This window comes from Mesoplodon densirostris, chromosome 5, assembly GCF_025265405.1.
Source record: "Mesoplodon densirostris isolate mMesDen1 chromosome 5, mMesDen1 primary haplotype, whole genome shotgun sequence".
In the NCBI taxonomy this organism is placed as follows: Eukaryota; Metazoa; Chordata; class Mammalia; order Artiodactyla; family Ziphiidae; genus Mesoplodon; species Mesoplodon densirostris.
Genome location: NC_082665.1, coordinates 19061786 through 19089059, shown reverse-complemented (window position 1 = coordinate 19089059; position 27274 = coordinate 19061786). Strand labels below are relative to the sequence as shown.

Genomic DNA, 27274 nt, shown 5'->3' with positions numbered 1-27274 from the left:
AGTGTACAGCAAGGGTGCTGGTGTCTCATCTCCTCAGCTACTCTGCAAAGAGGTAACAAGTCTCACCCAGGGCCCAGCAGAGCACCTACTGTGTAGCAAGCTCTCAATAGGTCTTAGCTATGACCAATGCAGGCAACACACCATTTTGCCAAAATAACTTTGAAATGGGTGCACTTTTGTATTTCTAAACTCTTCTGCCCACCGGTATTACGTTCATATAAATATATACATATTTTTTTGGCCACACGACACAGCTTGCAGGATCTTAGTTCCCTGACCAGGGACTGAACCCAGGCCCTGGGCAGTGAAAGAGCTGAGTCCTAACCACTGGACCACCAGGGAATTCCCCATATAAATAGTTTTAAAAGGGAAAATGGAAGTTCTGAAATATCCATACTACCTCACTTAATAGGTTCTGATAGTTCAAAAAGAAAAAAAAAATCAGCAAAAGATGAAAAATAAATCCACAGGAGTGCAAGTGTTATGCGAAACCAAGGTATCAAAAGCCACAGTGGCAAAGTAGTCCCTCCCTTGTTAAATCCAGCTTCGGAGGAAATGTGTGAGATCCATGCTAAGAAGAGTTAACTTCCAACAGAAGCCATTCATGCAGCGGAGAACTGGGTGATTCTATAATAACTTGTATCATTTCTAAAAATTGTTCACAGGAGGGAAAAAAACAACACTAAAATTACACCAAGAGATTTCAGTTAAAGAAATAGCTTCCTGACACTTCCCCCCACAGAAATGTAAAAATAGATCAAACATCTGTCCGTTCTAGTCATCATCATATATATTTTGTCCATAAATCCATAAGAGGATTTTTGTCCTTTAAAAAAAATAATCTTGTACTGAACCTAGCTGAGACCTATCATAGACCTGAGTGCAAAAGCTCCTGGCACAATCTCTAAAACCATGTTTCAGGTAACATTTTCTGCATTTCTAGTTCTACTTTATATGGTATGTTTAGTAAAATTCTACCTCTCTGCTGCCAGATGTAACAAACAGCAGCTGAGGTCACAGTATCAGGTCGTCAGCAGAATAGCTAGGACCCCTCAACTCCCCAATTTGGGGTCTTGCCCCCCACCTGCAATTTCCAAGCCAGAAACTGAGAGGCTCATTCTCCAACAGATGCAAAGAAGCAGCCTAAGCAGAATGTTCCATGAATGTAAGTTTCACAGTTTTCCCCAGGGAATAAGAGAAAATTCAATGCTTTGATCCTCAAAATCAGAATATAAATTTTGTCCATTTTACTGAAGTAAGTAGTAAGATAATAACATTGTGAAAAAGTCAAATAATGATCAGATACCTATAGATAAGGCCCTATCTTAGATGCAATGAAGGACATAAAATACATTTATAATATATAGATAAATATATAAAATTTATTAATGTACTTGTTTATAAAGTATGGGTTTTGCCCATGTTTTAAATTCCATTATCAAGGAATTTAAAATCTAATAATGAAATCACCATTTCATTCCCCATGGTACTTTATTCTGCTCAAACTCATTCCTGTCCCAAAGATTTCCAGTCTTAGAATCTTGGGGCCTTACCCCTAACTGAACAGAGGGACTAATGACCCTTTACCACTGTTGGTAATTATTTTGCTGAATAAATTCTACCTCCACCATCTTAACATTTCTCTGTACCTCTGACTCTCCACAGTGTGTTCCATAGTTACTATCTCCTTATCAATGCAAAGGCCCTTCATTCTATATCCTCCCCTCAAGGAACAATGAAGTACCAATTTCTCTCCCTCATAGTAGCCAGCTTCCAACATGACCCCTAATGGTCCCTACTTCCTGGATTCATGCTCTTGTCACGGCCATCCCATAATGTATCAAGGTTTGTCTGTAGCAACAAATAAAATAGGGCAAAAATATGTGTTTTCCAAGGCATGGTCATTAAGGGCACTAGGGTTTCTTCCTTGCTCTCTGGGATCACTTGCTGTGGAGGAGGTCAGCTGCCATGTTGTACAGACACTCAAGCAGTCCTGTGGAGAGGCCCGTGTGATGAGGAACCAAGGTCTCCTGTCAACAGCAATGTAAGTGAGCTGGGAAACATCCTACAGCCTCATCAGGCTTCATCTGATGGCAGCCCTGGCTGACATGACTGAAACCTCAAGAGAGACACTCCCAAATTCCCAACCCACAGAAACTGAGATAGTAAATGTTTGTTGTTTTAAACCATTAGGTTTGAGGTAACCTATTGCACAGCAGTAGATACCCAATAAGTTCCTCCTTTTCTCCAGCTCCATAATACATCCACAAATAGGCTCTGATCTCCTCTACTGAAAGACAGCAAATAGACGAAAAATACCTCCTTCCATTCTATTATCCTCTAGAGGAGGGTGTCAGCACATTTTCTATGTAAAAGGCCAGAGAGTAAATATTTTAGGTTTTGTGAACCCTACAGTCTCTTGTAACTAATCAACTCTTTTGCTGCTATGCAAAAGCAGTCTCAGACAATATGTGAAATGAGTGTGGCTACTTCACAATAAAATTTTCTTTACAAAACAGGCAGTAGGCCAGATCTGGCCAGTGGGCCATAGTTTGCCTGCCTCTGCTCTAGAGGAACTTTCATCTTCCCATTACTTCCAACAAATTCTAGCAGGTGGTGATTTAAACACTCACTGATACCACCTCCTTACCTGCTTCTCAGGACCCTTGCAGTTTGGTTTACATTCCTACCATCCAAACAATTTTCTCAAAGGTTATATACAACTTCCTGAGAAAGGAAAGCCTTTTTCTTCAATACCTGTCACTTTTCATTTTCTTTGCCATACATCATGAATTCTTCCTTGGAAGTCTTTTCCCTTGGCTTCTGTTGCAATCAACTACCCTGGCTCTCTTTATTTTCCTGATTATCCCATTACTAACACAAAACCCTTCAATTCCACAGCATAAGACATTCCTAAAGATTAGGCCATTGCTTCTCTTTTACCTACTTTAAGAAGTCTTGGTGTTTGCACTCTTTCACCTCCTAGCTGCTAAGAGGCAACTCCAATATAACAACAGCAAAAATAATAAATGACAGCAGCTAACATTGCTTCATTCAGTAAGTTTGCATATGTAACACATGCTAGGCACTGATGTATTGGGTTGGCCCAATAGTTTGGGGGACAAAGCAGTAAGTCAGGCAAGTCCTTATCCTGACAATAAGATGACTGATCAGTTTGCTTGGATCTGAGGGATTTCCAGGATGTGAGACTTTTAGTGCTAAAACTGGTAGACTCCCCAGCAAGCTGAGACAACTGGTCACCCTACCTGACAAACACATCAAATGTTCTCAGTTTTTTCCTAGCTTGACTTCTTAACATCTTTTTATTTCTTCCATTCTTCACTTTGTTATCCTTCCATCTTCTTGACTTTACAGTTACTTTGATGCCATCTGTTTGCATGTTTGTATGTTCCAACTACCAAATGGTGGTAATCTTTCTCCCATTCCCTTCAAATGAATTGATTATGGCCCTATCAAATTACTGGAAGACATCTTTAATTGCCTTATGATCTCTTCCTTTTGACAATGGGAGCTAAGACAAGAAAACAGATGCTTCAGTTCCTTTTGGATTTTCTACCAGATGAGATCTAATATTAACTTAAAATATAAGTATGATCATTAACATGACCCGTTTTCTTAGAATGGAGCTGTGTAATAGTTCAAACTTTGATTCCTCAATACTTAGGGTAACTTATTATGCTAGAAATTATAAAATTGGCTGTACGTATATATCTCTTACATTTGACATTACAAGACGCCCTTCACAAATAAATACTTAAATCACAAAGACATGTTTCTTGGACAAAAATTCTTTCCTGAGCCAACACCAGATCAGAGTAAGGCGCTGGGAGATAACAGATTGAACCAGAAGCTTTTCTATTCTTAATGAAGTCCACCTGCATTTCATGTTTTAAGAAACATATCCCTGGCTCAATTAATTAAAACAAGACAAACAACCCAGGATCCTTACTGGAATCAAATAACCCATTTAAGAAACAAAGCCTAGCTGCTAGGAGCAGCCCACTGCCTGGCATTCATCCAGAAGGAAACCATCACCAGCCAAGGTGGTCACATGGAAGATAATACTTAGCCTTCCAAGGGCCCAAGAGGTTTACTCAAATCCCTTTTTTCTGAATGAAGCCTCAAAAAATGGCCTAATACATCATACACAAGGTCCTATTCAGGACGTGTTAAAATGGATGCTCTTAAAACTTAAATCTTTCAGTCCTAGAGTAAGTTATTTATAGCCAGTGAAAATGCATACTCTGTCAAAGTTATCCTAAAGATAATTATTCCTAACTTAAAAAAAAACATTTCTCTTAATAAAAAGAAATATAAAAGCTTTAGTGGATGGGAAATATAACCACTTAAATAACTATTACATTTTAATTTTGTTTTCATCTTAACACTATCTAAGGTAACTTAAGGTTACTTGGCAGAAATCCAAGACAACACCTAAAAGATTGGCACCCTGTTATAAATGGCCATTCATGGTCCCTGCATTTCTGAGAGACTGAAGATGAAGATAATTCTTGTAACCTGAATGACTTTCCGCTGACATCATAAGACCAGAGATGCTTTCCCATGGGAAAACAGTGCTCAGTGACAATGGTCAGAATAACTGGCTGAAACAATGGCACATGCACACACTGCCTCCAAAGCAACAGGCTATTTACAGAATGCTCTGAACTACAGAGACTCAAACACTATACCTAAAAATGCTGTCAATCTTTTAAAAACAACCATTTGCTGCCAGAAGAATATTTTAGGCTCATACTATATAGACAAGCTACTCAAGTGAAAATGGACTTTCCAAAAGCAAGTTAGCTAGAAAAGGGCTTCCCAAAAGCTTAAGGGGAAATTAAAATAAATATAAATATATACCTACTCTGGGCCAATCTGCAGAGGTGACCCCGAAACCTGCAGCTACAATCAATGCAATTTACAAGCGCAAAAGCAGCTTCTCAAACAAGTTCTCCCACTGTCTTTCAAACTGGGTGTTCCCTTTCCCCAAAAAGTTTCTCTTTATTATCATCAAGGAGATCAAAATTCCTTATAGAGCTGGCTTGGCAACATTCCTCCCCACACAGTCCCAACTAAAAGGGAAAGGGAACAAGGAACTCTCTGTTTCACTGGCTGAAAAGTCTTGCTTGGCAAGGAGAAGGCACGGATCCATAGCTCAGTTCATCCGTGGATTTATGTAATTTTAAGGTTTGTGGCTAATGAAAACCATCTTGTTTCTGCATTTAAACGAACTTCTCACTGGTCTGAATAGCTGGCCTCATATAGTCACTTATTTGATACTATTTAATCAGTTCACAGTTTCCTTGGGGTCAGATTCTTGTATAGTGAGTATCTTTTAAAAAGCACACAGCGATGCTATTTCTATCCCAGCTGTGGTTTCCTCACATAAATAATTTCCCCTTAGCCTGGGCATAATATAATTATACCCCACAAAAATGCTTTTAAAACATTTAAATATTCCATTTTCAATGTAATTATTCTGTTGAATCACAATCAAGAAGATTTGAGTGTGAACCCGTTTCAAGGCCAAATAAAGTACCTCACTTAATCCTTAACATAAATAAATTTTCATTCTCAAAAGGAAAAGACTATCTGTAGGGCTTTCCTTTAAATTGCCAAAAAAACAAAACAAAACAAAACAAAACTTAAGCAGAACCAGAACACCTGAAATTGTCCATTTTATCTCTAACAGAGGAGAACTGAAATTAAAATCAGAATCACAGAACTGAAAGAATCTGTAAAATCATCCATCCCAACTCTAAGCAGAAGGAAAAGGCTCTGAAGGATTTGTCCAAGGCCACAGAATTATTAAGAGGCAGAGCTGGGTGTTGGACCTACACCATCAAGAGTTTTGTTGATGCGCCCAGGCTGACTCTCAAATTGAAATGGAAAATTGTAATTTTCCAAGGTTTTGCCCCTGTGCGTGTGTGCACGTATTTGTGGTGAGAAAGAATGCAGGAGCTAATCAAAGCATACAGAAAACTGAAATATGATTACCGAAACTGTACATAGCTTCAGTTTCCCTGTGTGGAGAGGTGGCCATGTTCCTCATATCCATTAGGTGCTGCACAATTATTTCAGAGCTCGAGTTTCAGGCTAAAAATGATGTGCCACAAAAGTGCGTGAAAAAAGATGGGACTTTCCTGGTGGCGCAGTGGTTAAGAATCCACCTGTCAATGCAGGGGTCACAGGTTCGAGCCCTGGTCCGGGAAGATCCCACATGCCGTGGAGCAACTAAGCCGATGTGCTACAAATACTGAGCCTGTGCTATAGAGCCTGTGAGCCACAACTACTGAGCCCGCATGCCACAACTACTAAAGCCCGTGTGCCTAGAACCTGTGCTATGCAACAAAGAGAAGCCACCACAATGAGAAGCCCGTGCACCGCAACGAAGACACAACACAGCCAAAAGTAAATAAATAAATTGAAAAAAAATAAAAATAAAAGTGAGTGAAGAGAGTGAACATTCCTTTCAGAGAACTAATCCACATATTTCACTCTTTGAAATTTGACATTCTTTGGGGGACACTGTTGACCTGGCTTCAAATGACAAGTTACAGCTCCTTGGATCCATGGCCTCTGTTAATATTGATAAAGCTAATTCTTATACTGGGACCCCAAAAATGAAGGCCATCCCAGTGGTGTGGTCCACATCACAAATCTAAACCTACGCCAGCCTGCACGTAAGGTAAACACCTGTCAAGAAATCCTAACAAACCAATCACAATCCTCCAACTCAGCTTAAACTAGCTTGATTTACCCTAAAAATAGGACCTGCTAGCCTTATAAGGAAATTCCCTTCCTGACCTCCTAGACAATCATGCCGTTTCAGTGTTGACCCCTCTATAAACGCGTTCTTGTCCCAAATCCCATTAGAACAATGATCTACTGCTTATGAGGCACTGTATTCCCCCAATCCATGGATTGTCTTCCTTTGAATAAAGGACAACAAACTCATTATTAAATTGTTCTAGTTTTGCCATTTGACAGTATGAGGCTTTTTTTCTGCTTCAAGGATAGATATTCTAAAGTTGACCCCAAATTTTTTCCAATTCATAACAAAGGCTGTAAATAAATTCTTACTGCTGATGCACAGTAGAAAATCAGTTATCCCAATAGAAACCTTTGTTCTTCCAATTCATAACAAAGGCTGTAAATAAATTCTTGCTGCTGGTGCACAGTAGAAAATCAGTTATCCCAATAGAAACCTTTGTTATTCAACATTCATGGAATTAATTACCAATGTTGAAAGCATGAATTTAGGTAGGCCCAAGAAAGAGTGATGCCCACGGCCTAGAACAGATATAATACTGGAATTAAAAAAAAACATAGCCTCATGTATGACAAACTCTTTGCCTATAGTTTTCGATCCAATTAATGCGTATTTAGTCCTAAACAGTAAATGTTCTATATACTAACTGCATGCATATACACATATACATCATATATATACTAGACCATGTATAATTGTGTTTATTGTGCTCTGACATTGGTAACAGTCAAATTCTTTTCAACATCATTTTGATGTTTGTCTCTTTAATTCTGTCTTGTAGTTTTACTGGCATGTTTCACATACAAAAACATACAGTATCATGATCTTTATACTATTTTGCCTCTCTCAATATTATTATATCTCATCAGGCTTGATCATGTGAACATGGAGATGGAAAAGAGTTAAGGGCAAAGACTGAAATATCTACTTAGGCTTTTCCCTGCATTATCTCCTTTGACTCAGAAGAACCTAGATAATTCACTTCCACATCTACTTAGATAATCAGAAAGGCTCAAAACCTGCCAAGAGTCTAATCAAGGCTGTTTACTCCAAAACCCATGCTCACTTTTTTTTTCATACTAAGCCAGGTGGCATTCCTGCTACTAGTTCTCAAGCTTTTTTATTTTCAATTCTTGAATATTATTTTCAAATAACTTTTTCCCCTGATGATAGTAGTATTTTTCAGTTCTTTGTTACTGGTTCTTAAAAAATTAGTTTTAGACCAAGTAAAGGGGAAGCAAATCCAGTTTAAAAAATGTTTAATCTGCATGTCTTAATTTTAAATCCCTGGACGTTAACATCTAGTTACATCTGGTAGCTTCCTGTTTAAGAAACCTCCCCAGAAATAAAAACAAAATACTTTCTCCTAAATTAGTTCTTTCCTTAAGTCAGAAACAGCAAATTGGATTACCAAAGTAGGGGTCCAGAATCTCCAACATTCCAAATTGTGAACACATGTTCTTCAAGGCTTACCTTATTTAATCTCTAATTTCTCAACAATGAACATATACCTATATATGCATATCCCTGTATATATACCTACTATATATGGCCACCTGTGTAATATGCAGTGGTGGTGTTAACAGTAATAAACACACACACACACACACACACACACACAGAGTTTACGGGTAGAGAGCAATTAGAGCAAATCTTAAATGACAGTGCTTTGCTAAAAAATCTCACTGTAGAGTTACTGCACTTAAGTCGTATTGCTAAAAAGCTGAAGGATGTGGAAATTGGGGTCCTCAGGGATGCTGGTTTGAATGGCATTCTCTGTAAAGAAATTTGATGGTAACAACTGAACTATTTTCCAGTATGATTTCCATTAGTTCTGACAGCTAGGGCAGATAAGCTATTATTCAGCACATAATGCAACACAGAAAAATCAAATTCTATTACTCCTCTCCACTTTAGATACAAGAGACAATTTATACATATTCAGTTTCTTAAGTTTTACTGTTTTCTATCAAATTTGGCCAAGCTTAGCCAAGATCAGCTGACCCATAGGCCTGTGAGCTATAAAAATGATTATTATTTAAAGCCACAAATTTTGGGGTGGGTTGTGGCTTTGCAGCATTATTTATAGCAAGAGAAACTAATACAGGCACATATTTGCCAGGAATAAATAAAGTACTAAGTGATAGAATCAGGGCTCAAGATTATTTCAGAAGGTAAAAATTCAAGTTGAATTTTTAAAGTATACACAAGATCCTATAGTTTGCTTGAAATAATTCTTTGAAGTAGTACAGGACAGGAAAGGCATAGGTGTGTAACTGTTTCATAAGAAAAAGTTCCAAAGGTTTTAAGAGATGAAAATAAAAGAAAAAAAGAAAAAAAGCTAATGCAGTCTCATGCTTTACAAATACAGGGCCCTAAATATCATGGGAAATCTTGCTGTGTTAAATCACATCTAGAATGATGTACTCACATTTTTAGATAAACATTAAAAAATTAAAGAAAGGTTACCTTGGAGGGAAACAAAATTTTATCAGAAGACTCTAAGGAACATAGGAAAGAATAAGGGTGGAAGAAGACATTAGAAGGAAATTCACAAGGAAGAAGCTATAAACAGGAAACCAGTGATGAACAGTTGTTGGGAAGGAAAAGCCTCATCAAGGAGGCACTTAAATGGATGGATAACCAGCCATCAGGGTTTCAGAAGGGGTCACCTGCTCAACTGGGTTGGGACGTAGATGAGGTTAACAGTTTCCAAAAGTTTGTAAGCAGTAGGATCTTGTGCTCACATCATATTTTGTGTGAAATCCTCACAGCGGGGTTCTCCTCTCAGAACCTGGATGTCATCCCCACCCAGCTTACTGAGGCACTGGTCTCCCAGAAAATCTGCTTTTCTACTTTTTCTATTGTTAGTCTATGGGTCTTATTACTTGGTTCTCAAGAAAAAGGTTATATAGTCCCTCAGTACCCGGAGGGGATTTGCTCCAGGTCCTCCCTCCCAGACCCCGCCCTCCGTGCCTCCCTACCAAAATCTCCAGATGCTCAAGTACCTTAAACAAAACAAAGTGGTACACAGCACGCATTCCTTGGAGGCCAAACCTGGATACCCAGGTCTGACTATACGGTTGAGCACCCTGAACTTGTACTGTCCAACGAGGGTGAGCACTAGCTAGTTCAACTGAGGAACTGAATTGTTCGCTTGAGTTCACTGTAATTAATGTAAATTTAAATTAAAAAACCGATTACTCAATCCTATTAATGAAAAACTTTAAAGCACCTTGATAACAACTTTGGTAAGCAAATCTACTTTCTGACTAAATTTTATACACTCTATCAAATTTTTCCAATGAAAATCTCCAGTTGAGATTTTGATGACTTAGTATGAAAGATACATTATAAAATACCTCATTAATAATTTTATAAGCTGAAATGATAATTGGGTTAAATAAAATATATTATTACAACTAATTTTCTTTTTACATTTTAAAATGTGGCTCTTAGAAACATTTTAATGATATATGGGGCTTGCATTGTATTTCTAGTGGACTGTCAGACATAAGGCAGCACAAAATTTACAACACAACAGTAAATTACATTTATGTCAACATATTACCCATTTGTCTTTCATTAATCTCATTGTACATTTATCACTTCCTCTCAGCCTTTTTTAGCAAACTCTTGGAAAGTATGGACTTCAATTAGTTCAACTAGAACAAACCAGCACATTGATATTCAGAAATCTAAACAAATATTTGTTATTTCATGTATTCAATGAGGTAGGGATCAGATAAGAAAACGGCTCAGCTAGGGCATGGTGAGCCATACTCTCTTGGTTTTATTTCCTAGAACTGGAAACGAAGGTCTGAGTTGGGGGGAAATAAGATGGTGTTCCAAATACATGCACACATGCACTGAAGCTTTTAAGAAGATGGCAACTGACTGCTATCTTTAAATTTGACTGATTCTGTGGGCTTCTTAATTTTTCTTTCTTTTTCTCTATACCTCTGTAAGTGATAAACAATTTGCCTAAGTGCATCAGTTTTAAAAAATTAAATGTATTTTGTTTTCACTCTGTTTTTTTAAATTGAAGTATAGTTGCTGTATTATACAATATTATATAAATTGCAGGTGTACAATACAGCGATTCACAATTTTTAAAGGTTATACTCCATTTATAGTTATTGTAAAATACTGGCTATATTCCCCATGTTGTACAATATGTCCTTGTAGATTATTTTATACATAATAGTTTGTATCTCTTAGTCCCCTACCCCTAGATTGCCCCTCCCCCCTTTGCTCTCCCCAATGGGAACCACTAGTTTGTTCTGTATATCTGTCACTCAACATGTTTTTAAAAGGAAATACTTTAATAAAACCAGTGTAATGCTATTAAATAGACCATGCTCCTGCTCACATTTTACATGTGGCTGTGTGAATACATCTTATTCTAATTACACTTCCTCCAGCAAAGGACATGCAAATTTCATCACCAAATACTCAAGCCACTAAGATCACACTCCACCAATCAGTATGCGCTTGTTGAAATTCATGGAACACAAGCAGTGAGTTCTTGCCACACATAGCCCAGGCCCAGCTCTCTCTGAGAGGTAGATGTGTGTGCAGAGAAGAGGGTGGGGTGAGAAATGGGGACACATGTAGTTCTGGAATGTGGGGTTGAGTACTTCTGTCATTTGATACCTCACATTGAGATCATACCAGATTTCACCCAGGTGGCACCAAACAAGTCCCAAATTAAAGTCTCAGTGTCACCTGAGCTTAGTGCTTAGACACAGCCAAGTAAGTGGAATAGTTATGAGCTCTAGATATAATTTATTTTATTGCCTTGGAATATACTATCACCACATAATTTGCAAGCTAAATTGCTAGGACTATTCCTGGGGTGATTCCCCTTACTTCTTTTTTTTTTTTTTTTGTAATATTTATTTATTTGGCTGCTCTGGGTCTTAGTTGCAGTATGTGGAATCTTTTAGTTGAGGCATGTGGACTCTTAGTTGTGGCATGCAACTCTTAGTTGCTGCATGCATATGGGATCTAGTTCCCTGACCAGGGATCGAACCTGGGCCCCTTTCATTGGGAGCATGGAGTCTTAACCACTGGACCACCAGGGAAGTGCCCCCTCCCTCACTTCTTAATATGAGATATTGGATATTGACATAATTGCAGTACCTCACTCATCACTTGGCAGGTGCACTTAGTCTTTATCTTTTATGCAGTATCATATTCTTCACAATCTAATGACACAGCTCTCAAATGAACCTTTATTTTATCAACAGCTCTTTATCTATAGCACTACAATGGATTTTCTAAAGCATAAAGCTTATGCTTAAGGTACAAATAAGTGCAAATTTTATTTTATTTTATTTTTTCTTTTTGCGGTATGCGGGCCTCCCACTGTTGTGGCCTCTCCTGTTGCGGAGCACAGGCTCCGGATGCGCAGGCCCAGCGGCCATGGCTCACGGGCCCAGCCGCTCCGCGGCATATGGGATCCTCCCAGACCGGGGCACGAACCCGTATCCCCTGCATCGGCAGGCGGACTCTCAACCACTGCGCCACCAGGGAGGCCCATAAGTGCAAATTTTAAAGTTTTCAATTTCTTTTTTTCTTCTCTTTATTTCTTTCACTTACTCACTACAATATTAACCCATTCGTGATGTATATAGCATAGAAGAAACAGAGCCCCAAGGGATCACTGGATGGAGAGGAGAAGATGACAGTGTTTGAACAAGTGGCAGGAGGGAAATAAATGGAAAACAAGCTTCCAGAAGAAGTGGATTTATAAATAGAGCCAGATCATCATTTAATTAGAACACGTATGGTAGGGCCAAATTCATACGTCCTTATCTTAGAGTTACCCATATTCCTTGGACAAGGGGAAGAAAGAGCATACTTCTTTACTCTGTCATCCCAAAAATTCATCCCTATTTTCCTTTACAGTCTCAACTATGTTTCAGGCTTCAGGCCACTGTGAAACTGACATAGGTGGAGAGACTAAAATGAGGAGAGGTGGCTAATGGAATTCCCAGTCTTAGTCTTCAATGAGGCAAGCAGTAACCATATCTGGACCCAGTACATTCCAGACTATCCATATCCCTTAATATCTTTATAATTTCTAATACTAAAATGCCATGAAATTACTCCTAAGGTTGAAAACCCTTACAAAGATGCTCATTTTTCAGGTAAATTAAGATATAATACTGTCCTTCAACGTATATTAAAATCTCAAGAGCAGCTCTCAGGGGGATGAGGGGTGGTCACATGAACCTCAGAGCCCTGTTAAACCCTCTAGGAAGTCATTTCCAACAGATTTCCTACTAGCCTGGGCAGTAGTAGGCAGTAGTACTAGCCTACTAGCCAGAGCAGTTGAGAGACAGCTAGCATGCTGTTATATGCCAAATTTAAGGTACTTGTAGGTTTTAGCATGGGCCCAACACAAACAAGGGCTTGTGTTTTATAAGTTGGTACCAACGAGTCCTTGACATCAGTATATGGTTTTCAATTAACAGCGTGAGGAAGATCCTAAGTGGAAGAATGATAATCAACAGCTTTCATGAAAAGGTTTCTGAAAAGTCTTCTTTTCAATAATTTATTTATTTAGATTTTTATTGGAGTATAGTTGCTTTACAACGTTGTGTTAGTTTCTGCTGTACAGCAAACTGAATCAGTTATATATCCCCTCTTTTTTAGATTTCCTTCCCATTTAGGTCACCGCAGAGCACTGAGTAGAGTTCCCGGTGCTATACAGCAGGCTCTCATTAGTTATCTATTTTATACATAGTAGCGTATATATGTCAATTCCAATCTCCCAATTCAACCTCCAATTCCCCCCTTGGTATCCATACGTTTGTTTTCTACATCTGTGTCTCTACTTCTGCTATGCAAATAAGTTCATCGGTACCCTGAAAAGTCCTTAAAGCAAGTCACACTGGAGGCGATCAGGTGAGCAGGAAGAGAATGAAGAGGAAATAAAATAATTTACTCGTGAAAGCTAACTGAGACAGAGGGATTCAGATATTTACCATTTACTTCTCTTCTCACACCTTCAAACATACACACATATGCGCACACTTTCACAATTTATGTTTAGAGAGGAAGAAGCCACCTACACCCTGCTGGAACAAGACGGTATAAATAAATGCATTATATGGGCTAAGAGGTCAAATATCTATAGGGTGCATCAAAGAATTCCTGGTCTTAGACCTTTATCTTTCTGTTTTTAGAATACTGATAGAATGATTTCAGGAAGAGAACATTAAGTATCTTATTTCTGATAAGCAGAAAGGATATTTATATTCTATCCTTTGGTTTACATCCTTTCAAAGTTGCATAATATTTACTTATCTACCTTTTCTGTGTTTTTGCTACTGGGACTTTTTGGTATAGGAGAAAACTGCTTTGCAAACATAATAGAAATCAGAGAGAAGGTTAAGTTTATGTGAAAAATCTATGATAACTTTCAAACAGCATTCCTGTTCATTGTTCTAAGTGTTTTCTGTTAACTTATCACTTGTAGGGTAAACCAAGATTATTTCGCTTCCTCCAGGGTTATAACATTAAAGAATGCTCAAGGTTCAAGTTTCAGGCTGTTTGCTTGATAAGCACGGATAGATTATCCTTCTTAAGTAAGGCACCAAGGCACTTCTCAAAGAAGCTTTCCATTTCTAAAGCCTAAGACTCACAATAAGATGTATTCAAATTGCCTTTTCTATCAGAATAAAGACTATTAGGAACTACAACACGAGGAGAAAATAATTCAGAAGAAAGGTAGTGGTGAAGACTTGATCTCTATTTTCTCAGCTACATAAAAAAATTGTTGCAGAAACAATAGAAGGCCAGGAGCCAAAAACATATTGGAGTATTACTTCTACATGTCAGTTGCAGTGACACAACATCTAGTCTTAGTTTCTTTGTCTCTAAGTGAGGACAGAACCCAGAGGGCTGTTTGGGGGCCCAGATATGATCTACACGGAGGCAATCAGAAAGCAGCAATGATAATATTGTGAGGTGCTGCTCCTATGAGGATGCAGTAGATGGTACTACCTGTAAGTATTCATCTGAGTTTTCTCTGTTGGAGTAAAGATAATGTCTAAATGCTTCAAGTAGGTGGAACAAGCATCCTAGTCCTTTTTAAAAATTTTTTTTTTACATAAATGCAAACAAGATGAGGATTACTTCATTGTCTACGTGAGATCTGCCTTGCTCTTTACTACTTGCCCTCCCCACCTCTGTCTCTCTCTCTCTCCCACATACAAGCACTCAATAAATATTTATGGAAAGCATTAAGGAATGCCTGGCATGAAAAATAAAAACAATAATAAAGTCGAATGTAGAAAATGTAATTATTGACGAAGGCGTGGAACAATAATTCCACTTAGGTACTTGTGAGATTTTCTTTTTTTGTGGCACCAGGAAAGTGATTTCCTCTTGTGGAGAAGGGAAAACTGCAGCAGCACCCACACACCCCTGCCTTTACCAACTCCCAAATACCAGCTACAGCTCGACTTGTTGGAGACCCTCAGCCTCCTAGAAAAACAAGAACAAAAAACAGTAGGGCACAAAAAGCAAGGTGGCTCCAAAGCTTCAGAATTAATTTCCTGACTCTTTGAGAACACATTCCTGAGAAAAGCATCAGTTTGCAATTCAGGCACGTTTAAAAAAAAAAAAATCAGAGGGCTTCCCTGGTGGTTCAGTGATTAAGAATCTGCCTGCCAATGCAGGGGACACGGGTTCGAGCCCTGGTCCGGGAAGATCCCACATGCTGCGGAGCAACTAAGCCCATGTGCCACAACTACGGAGCCTGCGCTCTAGAGCCTGTGAGCCACAACTACTGAAGCCCGTGCGCCGAGAGCCCGTGCTCCACAACAAGAGAAGCCACCACAATGAGAAACCTGTGCACCGCAATGAAGAGTAGCTCCCACTCGCCGCAACCAGAGAAAAGCCCACATGCAACAACGAACACCCAACACAGCCAAAAATAAAATAATAATAATAACGACAAAATAAAATAAATGAAAAATTAAAAAAAATCAGATTACCTCACTAAACTCCAAGAATTGCACGAATAGTGTGGGCAGCCAGACTCCTTTAATAAAGCATCCAATCAACCATTTTAAAAAGTCCTGCAGCTAAAGCCCTCAGCGGCACTGAACTGATTCTCAGAGATTTCAGTGTAACTTAACACCTAAAGTGAAGGTTCGTGTGAAAAAAAATACACCTGAAAATACTACAGGAAAGACACAGAAACTACTTGTTGAACAGCTAGGCCAAATAGCATATGCTTCTGATTATCAAACATTTGCCCTTCCCACTTCAGATAGACAAGGCCCCAGAGTTGTTGGGTTCCTGGGTTAAGTTTCAGGAAAGTTCTGACTTGATGCCATATATTAAAATAAACATTTCCCTGGAACCAAACACATTCAAGGCTGGGGATGGAGGGGTGACCCAAACACCCCTGATTTCAATGGATATACAATGGTGGAGATGAAAACGAGGAGGCCACACTTGCTCATAAAAATCGCCGATATGATAAAGCATTGACTGGTTTGATTTGGAGAAGGAGGAGAATGGAATTTGCGTAGAATAGGCAGAACCAAAGACGGGAGCAGAAACTCTACATAGGATGAGTGTGGGGAGAGGAGATGTGAAAGGTAGGACAGTGTTGGGTGTGAACAACCTTGAATTTGTAAGAAATATCCAAAGCCACAGGGGGCAACTGCCACATACAAGTACGAGGGGCATATGTGGCTCCTGACATGTTTACTGGGCCCCCTTCATCTTTAACAAAAATCATTAAAAGTTACACTTTGGGGCTGTGATGGTATAAAGATGAGTGTAATTCAGGCTGGATTCATTAGTATATATTCATTATTATAGCTATTTTTCTTCTGATTTTAAAAGAAATTAACATTGAAACATTTTCACCCAAGGCATTTTGTCTACTATGCAATATGGAGAATTGGCCCTGGGATGTAGGGAAAAGGGATATGGGCATAGCCAAGACCACAGCATGAGTTTAAGCATAATAAGTAGAGCCCCAGTGGTGAGGACAGAAGATGGAAGTGGAGGTGGAGAAGATGCTGAGAAGTGTCAATTTCAGGATGAGAGCACATGGGTGGGGTATGAGTTTGCAATGCCTTCCCAGCTAAAAGCAATAGACATCAGGCTAGAAGATTTGAGTTCGTCCCCATGAGGTGGAAGAAGGAAGGAAGCAGTCGTGCTAGTCACCGCTTCCCTGATTAACAAGCAACCTATTCCGCCACTACTGCTGTGCCCCCCCAGATCACACCAGGAGTTCTTATAGTCAGTCTGGTACATCCATCCATCAACATTTCCTTGCCTTGAGTGATAAGAAATTATTTTAATTTTCAAAACTAGCCGATGTTTAATGGAGCTGTGCAAGGTTGCTGTCCCATCATGGAACACTGTGCTTATGTAACCTGGGGACAGAATGATCTGGAATCTTGCATTGCTCGTCCATTCCCGAACCACAGGAATGTCTTTCTGACATGTCTACAGAAAAATAAGAGAAAGAGCTTGCAATACAATCTATATCCTGCCCTTGAGGAAGAGAGGCATTACACTGTGTTGGAAAGATTTAAGTTCCACGGAGAAATCTAACTATGGACTGTTTATGTGAGCAAGACTTTTTAAACGAATTTGTTCAAATAAACCAAGAGAGGCACACAGCTGTGATATCTCTCTCTCACACACACACACACACACACACATACACACACACGCACACACAAAAGGGGTGATAACTGCTTCTGAGCAAAATTCACATGAAAGTAGGGTCACACACTCATAACTAGGGTTCCAAGACCAAGGAATCCAGCCAGATCTTCTCTCCTTGAGTGAAGACTTTCTAATCCTATCCAATCATTTCATAATGAATAAGCTGGACAAAGGGAAAGAGGGCTAAACCACTGGAATACCTTTAGATAATTTATTAACTCTACTGGAATGAAAAGTGTGTGCTAACAGGTTACATACATCAAAAACCCTATGACAAGTCATAACTAAAATTTTCTTGTTTCCAGAAACTTCTTTATGTCTTGTACCTGCAACTATGAACTAGTTTAATCCATCACTAAAAGAACTCTAGAGACCTCAAGGGACTTACAGGCTCAGGGTACCTGTAGGAGGGACTAGTTGAGGAAACCCACACCTGAAGTTACCATTATAAACCTTGGTATCAAAAGGAAAAGATGCTGTGTCTAGCACGTATCTGCTGTTTGGGGGGAACTTCTTAACTCTGACTCTTGATTTCCTTTATCTCTAAAATGGATATGTTAACACCCCACCTCACAGGTTATTATGAGGATTAAAATTCAATAATATACATAAAGTGGATGGTAAGCAATTTGTTTTAAGAGCTAACCATAATGACTCCACTTGTGTCTAGCAGGAAGAAAGAAAAGAAGGAATTCCAGGATAAGAAGCTTCCAGAGACATCTGGTGAGACTGAACTAATGCATGTAGAGTCCTTGAAATCTCCTGAGAGTTATCCCCACAAAGATGTTTGCTGTTTATTCAGGAATTCTAAGAGAGGATTTTCTGCTTTCAAGAAAATGCTGACTGTAGAACCAGAGATGACACACTGGCAAAGAATGTCTTATGCTACCTGAAATAGACAATCTTTCCTCATTTATCTGCAAGATGTCTGCCTGCCAAGTGGTTTCTAAGAGTGACACTGCAGCCCATGTGTCATTCTCAGCCATAACCTGCAAGCTCAGTGTGGCAGTTCTGACTCACCAAGTGTTAAATAGTATTTTTAAACCATCTAAGATATTTTAATTCATGCAGGTTAATGGCTATTTTAGCTCTTTTCAAAATCTCTAATATAGGTTCCTGAAGTCCACTCAGTACTATCAGTGAATCACAACAATTCTTAACAGGGTGAAGGAGCTGTAGCAAATTTCAAGATGTTAAGAATTTTTTGGTCTGTTTATTTAGCCACAGTATAAAAATTCATTTTTAACAGAAAGCTTCTTTTACATTAAGACATTTTTTGTTGCAAGCTCATACCAATAAAGTATTAAAAGTACATGTGTGTGTATATACATATACATATATACCACAAATAGTGTATACTCCAAATGGCCTGGTGGAGTTCAAGACATGTTTTTCAAAGAATATACGCCTCAATTAATTTCTCAACGTTCTCAAAAAGAGTTTCCAAAAGACTTTAATGGTTATTTCCTGCTGGAGGGGAAATTCCATTGTCAAACACATATGGGAAATGGATCCTTCAAGATGGATATTGGAGGCTTTGAGAAAATCCTGTAATAATGAAGCCAATTTGACTTTTTTTACACCAAGTTTTCCCAAACATATTTGGCCTTGAAACCCTTCCGTTACAAATTTAACATATTTGGAACAGAGTCTGAAAAACATTGCAAGAGATTTGAAATGGATGATCAAGCAAAATTTAAGCAGGTCACTTTAAGTAAAACAAGATAAATAAAACCAAAAAGAAGTCTTGGAGGGAACAGAGCGGTGAGTGTTACCAAGTGCCTGCAGAACTCATTATAATAAAGCATCCGATTTGGCTTTAGTCAAAGTAATGATATGACATGTACAATGCAGAGCAAGAAAAGAGATGATAGGAAAGAAGCTGTGTTCCCCAATGCCCCAAATACTTCAAAAGCAAGTCATGAGCATTCAGGAACGTGCAAAAAAGTGAAAAGTTAAGAACTTTATAAGGTCCCAATAAAATTCTAGGTCTTTTGCCTTTTAAACTATACAGGTAAACTGAATTAAGGGGGTTTGTTAAGTTAGATTTTCATTTTGTGAAATAAATGTGAGAAGGTTGATGACAGGTGCATGTGCTTAAATCACATCCTGGGATTCCAAAATCACATCTGTAAAATTCAATAAAGTGATGCTAAATAAAAATAATGGGTGAATAAAGACTGAAAAAAGAAAAGGCAGAAGACATGGCTATCATAACTCTGAACTGAAGCACATACCCAAGAGGAGGAAAAATTAGTGCTTGTGTTTCCACAATATCTAGCATGCGAGTCACGACTGAGGTCACAATAGAGAATACAAATTACTTCTGACTTTCCCATTTTCATACAAGTGAGAGAGAGGTCAGCCCAGCTCCTAAATAAGGAAGACCTTATTTTTTACAGATTTTTTAATATGTGTTTTCTGATATTGTGGAGCTCATCTATGGTGATAAATAAAAAGCACCAAGTAAGTAAAAGGTAACTAATGTAATACACCGAAACTCACTATTTCTTAAATAATGTTTTCTGCAAATATTACATGAAAAAGTTGGGCTAATTTTCACTGTAAAGAAGCTAGAAAGGGGTGGGATAGGGAGGGTGGGAGGGAGATGCAAGAAGGAGGGGATATGGGGATATATGTATACGTATAGCTGATTCACTTTGTTATACAGCAGAAACTAACAAAAGACTGTAAAGCAATTATACTCCAATAAAGATGTTTAAAAAAAAATAAAAAAGAAGCTAGAAAGCTTTCAGCGTCACACAAAAGGCAGACTAGTTACGCTTCCAATCAGAAATGCATAGACTATAATTCATATGAAGGTTACATTCACAAACAAAACTAGCCACAGAGCATTTTGTATGTAATGTTTAAGGCAGCAGAATTTGTACTGTTATTTTTTAAAATAAATGCTATAATTAGGCCCTTATAGTTAGTCACAGATTAGATTTAGGCAAAAGTTTTAAACCATCCACAAAAGAAAACTTCTCTTGTTTTAAATTTCTGTTTGAAGATCGCCAAGTTTCTCAGTGCTTCCTCTGGAGGTAGCAATGCATAACTTTTCAAAGGATGACAAAATCTCTGCAGAAAAGAACAAGGACTCTCTTCATAAGGAGACATGTTTGTCCCTGACAATAGTGGCTTCTAGCTGAAAAGCACACCAACTAACAATCGTCTTTGAATTTTAGGCACAGGCTCTGAGCAGCAAGTACCTCTCCATGTTTACAAAACTCATAAAATCCTCAAGAAAACTTGCTTTGGATATTCAGAATATTCCATAAGACAGTCTGTAACATTAAAAATACTTAACAATGGCTCAACTGTTTGACAACGATTATGGCCAAAGGCAAATTCCTATTTCTAAATGTGTCAGGTCTGGACAGCACAAATATGTTAGCCTGACACCCAAACAAAGACTTTACTTCTACTCAGCAATCTGTAGTTTTAGCAGTGATTCTTCCCATCCTTCCTCCCTCACCGCCACAGAAAAGAACAAAGCAGGAAAAACATTTTTACTTAAACAGCCAACACCATCTTTTGATGGGAGATCACTACTAAGAATAAATTCTATTATTTTCCTTTGAGTATACCCATTCTTGGGTAATATAAATTGATGTTATCACTAAAGTAGTGAAAAGGCCCATAAAATAAAATACTCATTTTTTTATCCAAGGAGCACCAAGGTTGTCTAGCACTAAATTTGACAGTTCACAGTGGTTCTATAAACTTTTTTTTTCTTTAAAAACAATTGCACCTAGTGCTTCTCTGGTGGCGCAGTGGTTAAGAATCCGCCTGCCAATGCAGGGGACACGGGTTCGAGCCCTGGTCCGGGAAGATCCCACATGCCACAGTGCACCTAAGCCTGTGTGCCACAACTACTGAGACTGTGCTCTACAGCCCGCGAGCCACAACTACTGAAGGACACGCGCCTAGAGCCCGTGCTCCGGAACAGGGGAAGCCACTGCTGTGAGAAGCCCGTGCACCGTAACAAAGAGTGGCCCCCACTCGCTACAACGAGAGAAAGTCCATGCACAGCAATGAAGACCCAAAGCAGCCAAAGATAATAAATAAATAAAATAAATAAATTAAAAAACAACGACAACAACAACAAAAACAACTGAGCCTAGAACAATATACTCAGCAAGTCAATCAAAATATTTGTTGGCTCCTTTTACTAAGCTAAGAGAAAGATTATCAAACTCTTGTGGAAACATCAACTGTGTACTGGAGGCATGCTTAAATAATAAGAAAATGTCTACTGCATAAAGTGAAACTTCAGCATTGATGCACAACATTTTAGAGCCAAAATGAGCTACTCAGTAAAAACACCCAATCATAACAAGTTCCTCTGAATTATAAAGTTTAATTTATTGACAACTGACTTGAACTAATACCTAATTCATCTGAGAAATCCAACTAATTGCTCTCATAAGTGAAAAATGTTATATAATATAAATGTTATACATAACACAATATGGTTGAAAGATATGCAAGTCTGGAATCTCAAACTTTCAGAATGATAAGCTATGAAGCTCAAATTTGACACCCAATTTATACAGATGGGTGTCTACTTCACAAGAGATGGTGATAATTAATTCGGTTTTTCTGCTCACTTCTTATTTTCTAAAACAAGGAAAAATACTAGAACAAAGTCCTCACCACATTAAACAGCTACAAAAAAACCCCAAGCTGCCCATCTAATCTTTAGATGACAACCGATGGTTCTAGTTTTGCCCCTAGATAGAGGATTAATCTTGCAAATAGGGACAATTAAGAACAAACAAACAAACAAACTCAAGATAAAAATGCTCTGCTGTGGTAAGAAGTTATGCCTCATGTATGGCATTTAAGGCTCACCAGTCATAACGCAGTATAAGGGGAAAAAATTAAATTGATAATACATATGCCGTATTCCTGAATTCTGATTTTAGCTCAGCCTTACAGTTAAATCTGCACCTTGCACCAATTAGATAATCTGGCAAACTACAGCTCTTTCTAACCAAAATCTACAAAAAGAACAGGGCCCCAAGTGCAATGAATTAGACTGATAAAATCCAAGATGTAAAAGTCACTCGACTTTAATAAATCTAGCTTTCCCCCACATGAAAAAAAAAATCTCTCCTGGCTTCCCTGGTGGCGCAGTGGTTGAGAATCTGCCTGTTAATGCAGGGGACACGTGTTCGAGCCCTGGTCTCGGAGGATCCCACATGCCACGGAGCAACTAGGCCTGTGAGCCACAACTACTGAGCCTGCGCGTCCGGAGCCTGTGCTCCGCAGCAAGAGAGGCCGCGATAGTGAGAGGCCCGCGCACCGCGATGAAGAGTGGCCCTCAATCCCCGCAACTGGAGAAAGCCCTCGCACAGAAACGAAGACCCAACGCAGCAAAAATAAATAAATTAATTAATAAACTCCTACCCCCAACATCTTCTTAACAAAAAAAGAAAAGAAAATCTCTCCTACTCCTCAACTACTCCAGGACTTTGCATTTCCATTATGCAGTATATTATTATCTGCCTTATTATCTGGAGATTTGTTTAGCATCCACAGAGTATATTTTATCTCCACAAGTCCTGAATCTGCTGACACAGCGCCGCCTTGCCCAAAGAACACACAAATATTTGGTTACTTCAACTTAGTTTAAAAAAAAATAATTATAGGGCTTCCCTGGTGGCGCAGTGGTTGAGAGTCTGCCTGCCGATACAGGGGACACGGGTTCGTGCCCCGGTCCAGGATGATCCCACATGCCGTGGAGCGGCTGGGCCCGTGAGCCGTGGCTGCTGAGCCTGCGTGTCTGGAGCCTGTGCTCCGCAACGGGAGAGGCCACAACAGTGAGAGGCCCGCGTACTGCAAAAATAATAATAATAATAACAATTATATAGTCTTTAGAGTTTTAAAACCATTTCTAAAGAACATACTTTGTGCTGACTCACAACAGAATCCTCCTTGAGTGCCTACGTTAACGTCTTAGTAAAAAGACCCTAAAGGTCAAAATGAATGAAGAATTAGCTTGATTTCACATAAGAAGTGAGTGAATGGATAAATGGTCTTCCTAGTTCATGTATTCTATACTAGAAGCTCACTATGTATACTTCACTGCTGAAACAATGTCAAAGAGAAGATACAAAATCTGATAATTCCTGAGTAATCGGAAGAAACCTATCAATATCATGTATGCAATTTTTATTAATACACTGGCCAACATCTTGATTTTAGGACCAGCCTAATGTTTGTGTGATGCTAGATCCAAACTAAGTTTGAATGTCTTAATTATTCATTACAATTACTAGGGAGACTAGACTGGATTAGGTGCACAATCTTGTTCTACATCTTTTTGGCTGTTAACTGATTAACAATGATAATAAAGGAAAACACTCCCCTTTCATTATCCAACCAATCAGAACCAATATAAGAAAATTTTCCTCCATCAAAATAGAGATCTATTTTTGGATGTCTAGATAATAAATCTCTCTTCCTGGCTCTGATCTAGAACTTAACCTCGTTAACAACTTTGATTTCAGACATCTAAAAAAATGACATTCAATATTTTATACTGACTTCTCTGATGGTGGAATTCCTTTGTCGAATTTTCCAAAGGTGTTAAGCAGTACAGCATTTAGAGGAAAAACAATGTTTGCCTGTCTACGATTATTTATATATTTGCTTCTCTTTCTAGTTCATATTTTACACATTCTTAGAAGCATCATCTTAACATACTCTCTTAAAGAAAATTACTGAGAATAACAAATATGAAACCATCACTATTATTAATATCCATGAAAAGACAGCCTGGGCTGCAAATCAATTAAAAGAGCACATAGGGGCTTCCCTGGTGGCGCAGTGGTTGAGAGTCCGCCTGCTGATGCAGGGGACACGGGTTCGTGCCCTGGTCCGGGAAGATCCCACATGCCGCGGAGCGGCTGGGCCCGTGAGCCATGGCCGCTGAGCCTGCGCGTCCGGAGCCTGTGCTCCGCAATGGGAGAGACCACAACAGTGAGAGCCCCGCGTACCGCAAAAAAAAAAAAAAAGAGCACATAATAAATTTAATTAACAGGTAATCAAGCAACATATTTTAAATGGGCAAGAAGGCCATTTTCTAAACCAGAATTAAAAAAAAAAACTCACTCTTGAAATTCTTCCTATGGAAATTTTCAGCCCTTATTAGTTAACACTATGTGTGAAAGTTTTTCTTTTAAAAAAATTCACTTTTCACAGCAATTTTCTAAGTGTGATTCTAGAGGAAAATACAGAGTCCCTCATTTCTTCCCCTCAGTTCCCTCCCCCTCACTCCAGAACAATGATAATAATTTTCCATGATTACTGTGTAAAATCTGTTGTGAATAAATCAAAATTCAGAATGAGACTATTATGTTTTTAACACAAGGTTTACAAAGATTTCTCCCTAAAACATTGCTGACAACCTAAGTGTCCATCAACAGATGAATGGATAAAGAAGATGTTGCACATATATACAATGGAGTATTACTCAGCCATAAAAAAAAAAACGAAATTGAGTTATTTGTAGTGAGGTGGATGGACCTAGCGTCTGTCATACGGAGTGTAGTAAGTCAGAAAGAGAAAAACAAATACTGTATGCTAACACATATATATGGAATCTAAAAAAAAAAAATGGTTCTGATGAACCTAGGGGCAGGACAGAAATAAAGACGCAGATGTAGAGAATGGACTTGAGGACACGGTGAGGGGGATGGGGAAGCTGAGACAAAGTGAGAGAGTGGTAATGTATATATGGACATATATACAATACCAAGTGTAAAATAGGTAGCTAGTGGGAAGCAGCTGCATAGCACAGGGAGATCAGCTCGGTGCTTTGTGACCACCTAGAGGGGTGGGATAGGGAGGGAGGGAGGGAGATGCAAGAGGGAGAGGATATGGGGATATACATCATCACATCTCTCTGTATATACGCGTATCCATCTCCCACTATTTTTAGAGTTTTGCACTCACACTATTGCTAGTGAAAAGGCAGCAAGAGATATTATCCCTTATTATAATTGTGCTCTGTGCATAATCAGATAGGAAGCCAAAGATAAAGCCAGGATTAGAATTACCTTCTTAAATTCTTAGCTTATCAACAAGTTGAAGCTGGCAAATATGGATGATTACCTCTACAGTAGCACCAGAGTTTCTCACTCAGGAACTCAAGACCTCCCCCATCTATCGGAAAGCTTACAGGGATTGAAAACAGCCACATTAGATACACAACTTCCATAACTTAGGACATTCAAGTACATATCTATATAAATCATTTAATGTTATACAACTTCCTAACTAGTAATCATAGAACCATGAAAAAACATGCAAATTCCAGAAGAGTTTTGGGCTTAATCTAAATGCAAACTCAATCCAATTACTTCATATAGACCTCTTTCATTTTAACCACCACAAAATCTCAATTTTTAAATTTCCCTATTCATATGTCAGGAAAAATGCAAACTAGTTAGAGAAGTGGACACACTTGGCTATTGTCTCAAACTCATTCTTACGTAAATCTTTTCATTTGCCACATGGGGAGTCCTTCAACAGAGGTTAAATGAAAGCCTTACCTGGAAGACACTGGAAGTGTAAGAGTTCTACCTGCCTTTCCCTCTTCCTCATCTTAGACCTCCATCTCCCCAATTTCACCAAACTAGGGGTGTCCTGCATTTGTGGAATTGTCTGTTAGAAATAGTTTTGCCACATACACACATCTGTAATCCTCACATACTGCACCCCATTGCCTCTCTGGATGAGAACACTACACACACATGCACACCCACAACCCCTGCATACCACACACCACCCACTCTGAACACCTATCACACACAAACACATACACACCGACACACACCGCCCACACATATCACACACACACAAACACATACACACCTACACACACCACCCTCACATATCACACACACACACTACACCCACCGCACACAACCCTGCCACATAACTCCTCCACACCCACACATACACCAAATTCCATACCCTCTCACCCTGCAGGACGCCCCTACCACACCACACACACTCCACTACCTATAGATGCAATCACCAGACAATCATGATAAATCTTTAAAGAAGTAAATAAATAGATGATTTGATGATTCTACTCCATCATGGAGCTGTCAAGACTAGGGAATGTTATTTTTGAATGTGTACAAGCTTGTTTAGGCTCTTAGTAAGTTACTGCAATGTTTTAGACCCTAGAAAACCTGAAATTTGAATTTTAGACAGAAGTTGACCTTCAATTCATCTTTGGCATCTACAGCAATTTGATTCACAGATGATTTTCAAAATGTGGATCTTTAAAGGACAGTTTATTTACCTTGATCTATGTGATCTATTTTTTCAGGAATGCTATTGTAGAAATTTGTGCCAATCACTTCCTTGTATCTAAGCTTTGAGTAACCTACAAGGCAGACACTGTAATCAGAACACAGGCTGGTTGTTTTCTTAAAAAATAAATCTGGTTTCTAAGCTAGGTTCAAGTCTTGGCCCCGACTCCAAGGCAAATCTGTCTTCTGCTACTAGATCTGTAAAAGATTAGAAAGACCCTTCCCTGAGAAACCACAAACTAGCCCCCTTAGACCATTGGTTTTCAAACTGTGTTCTCAGAGACCCTGGGGTTCCTTAGCGGTGCTTCAGTATTTGAGAGGAGGCCAAATAAAAGAAAGGTCTTTTAAGTTGTCAATGAAAGAAAATGTTTTTTTTAACCTATTTTATAAATTTAGGTCCTACCCAATCTATATTTTTGTTTGAAAGAATTGG

At 38.8% G+C, this 27274-nt stretch overlaps 1 protein-coding gene across 6 annotated transcripts in view; it reads right to left on the bottom strand.

The window, feature by feature from the left end:
• The window catches only part of APP (amyloid beta precursor protein), a 279498-nt gene that overhangs the window by 221590 nt on the left and 30634 nt on the right, over positions 1-27274 (bottom strand). The window lies entirely within an intron of this gene.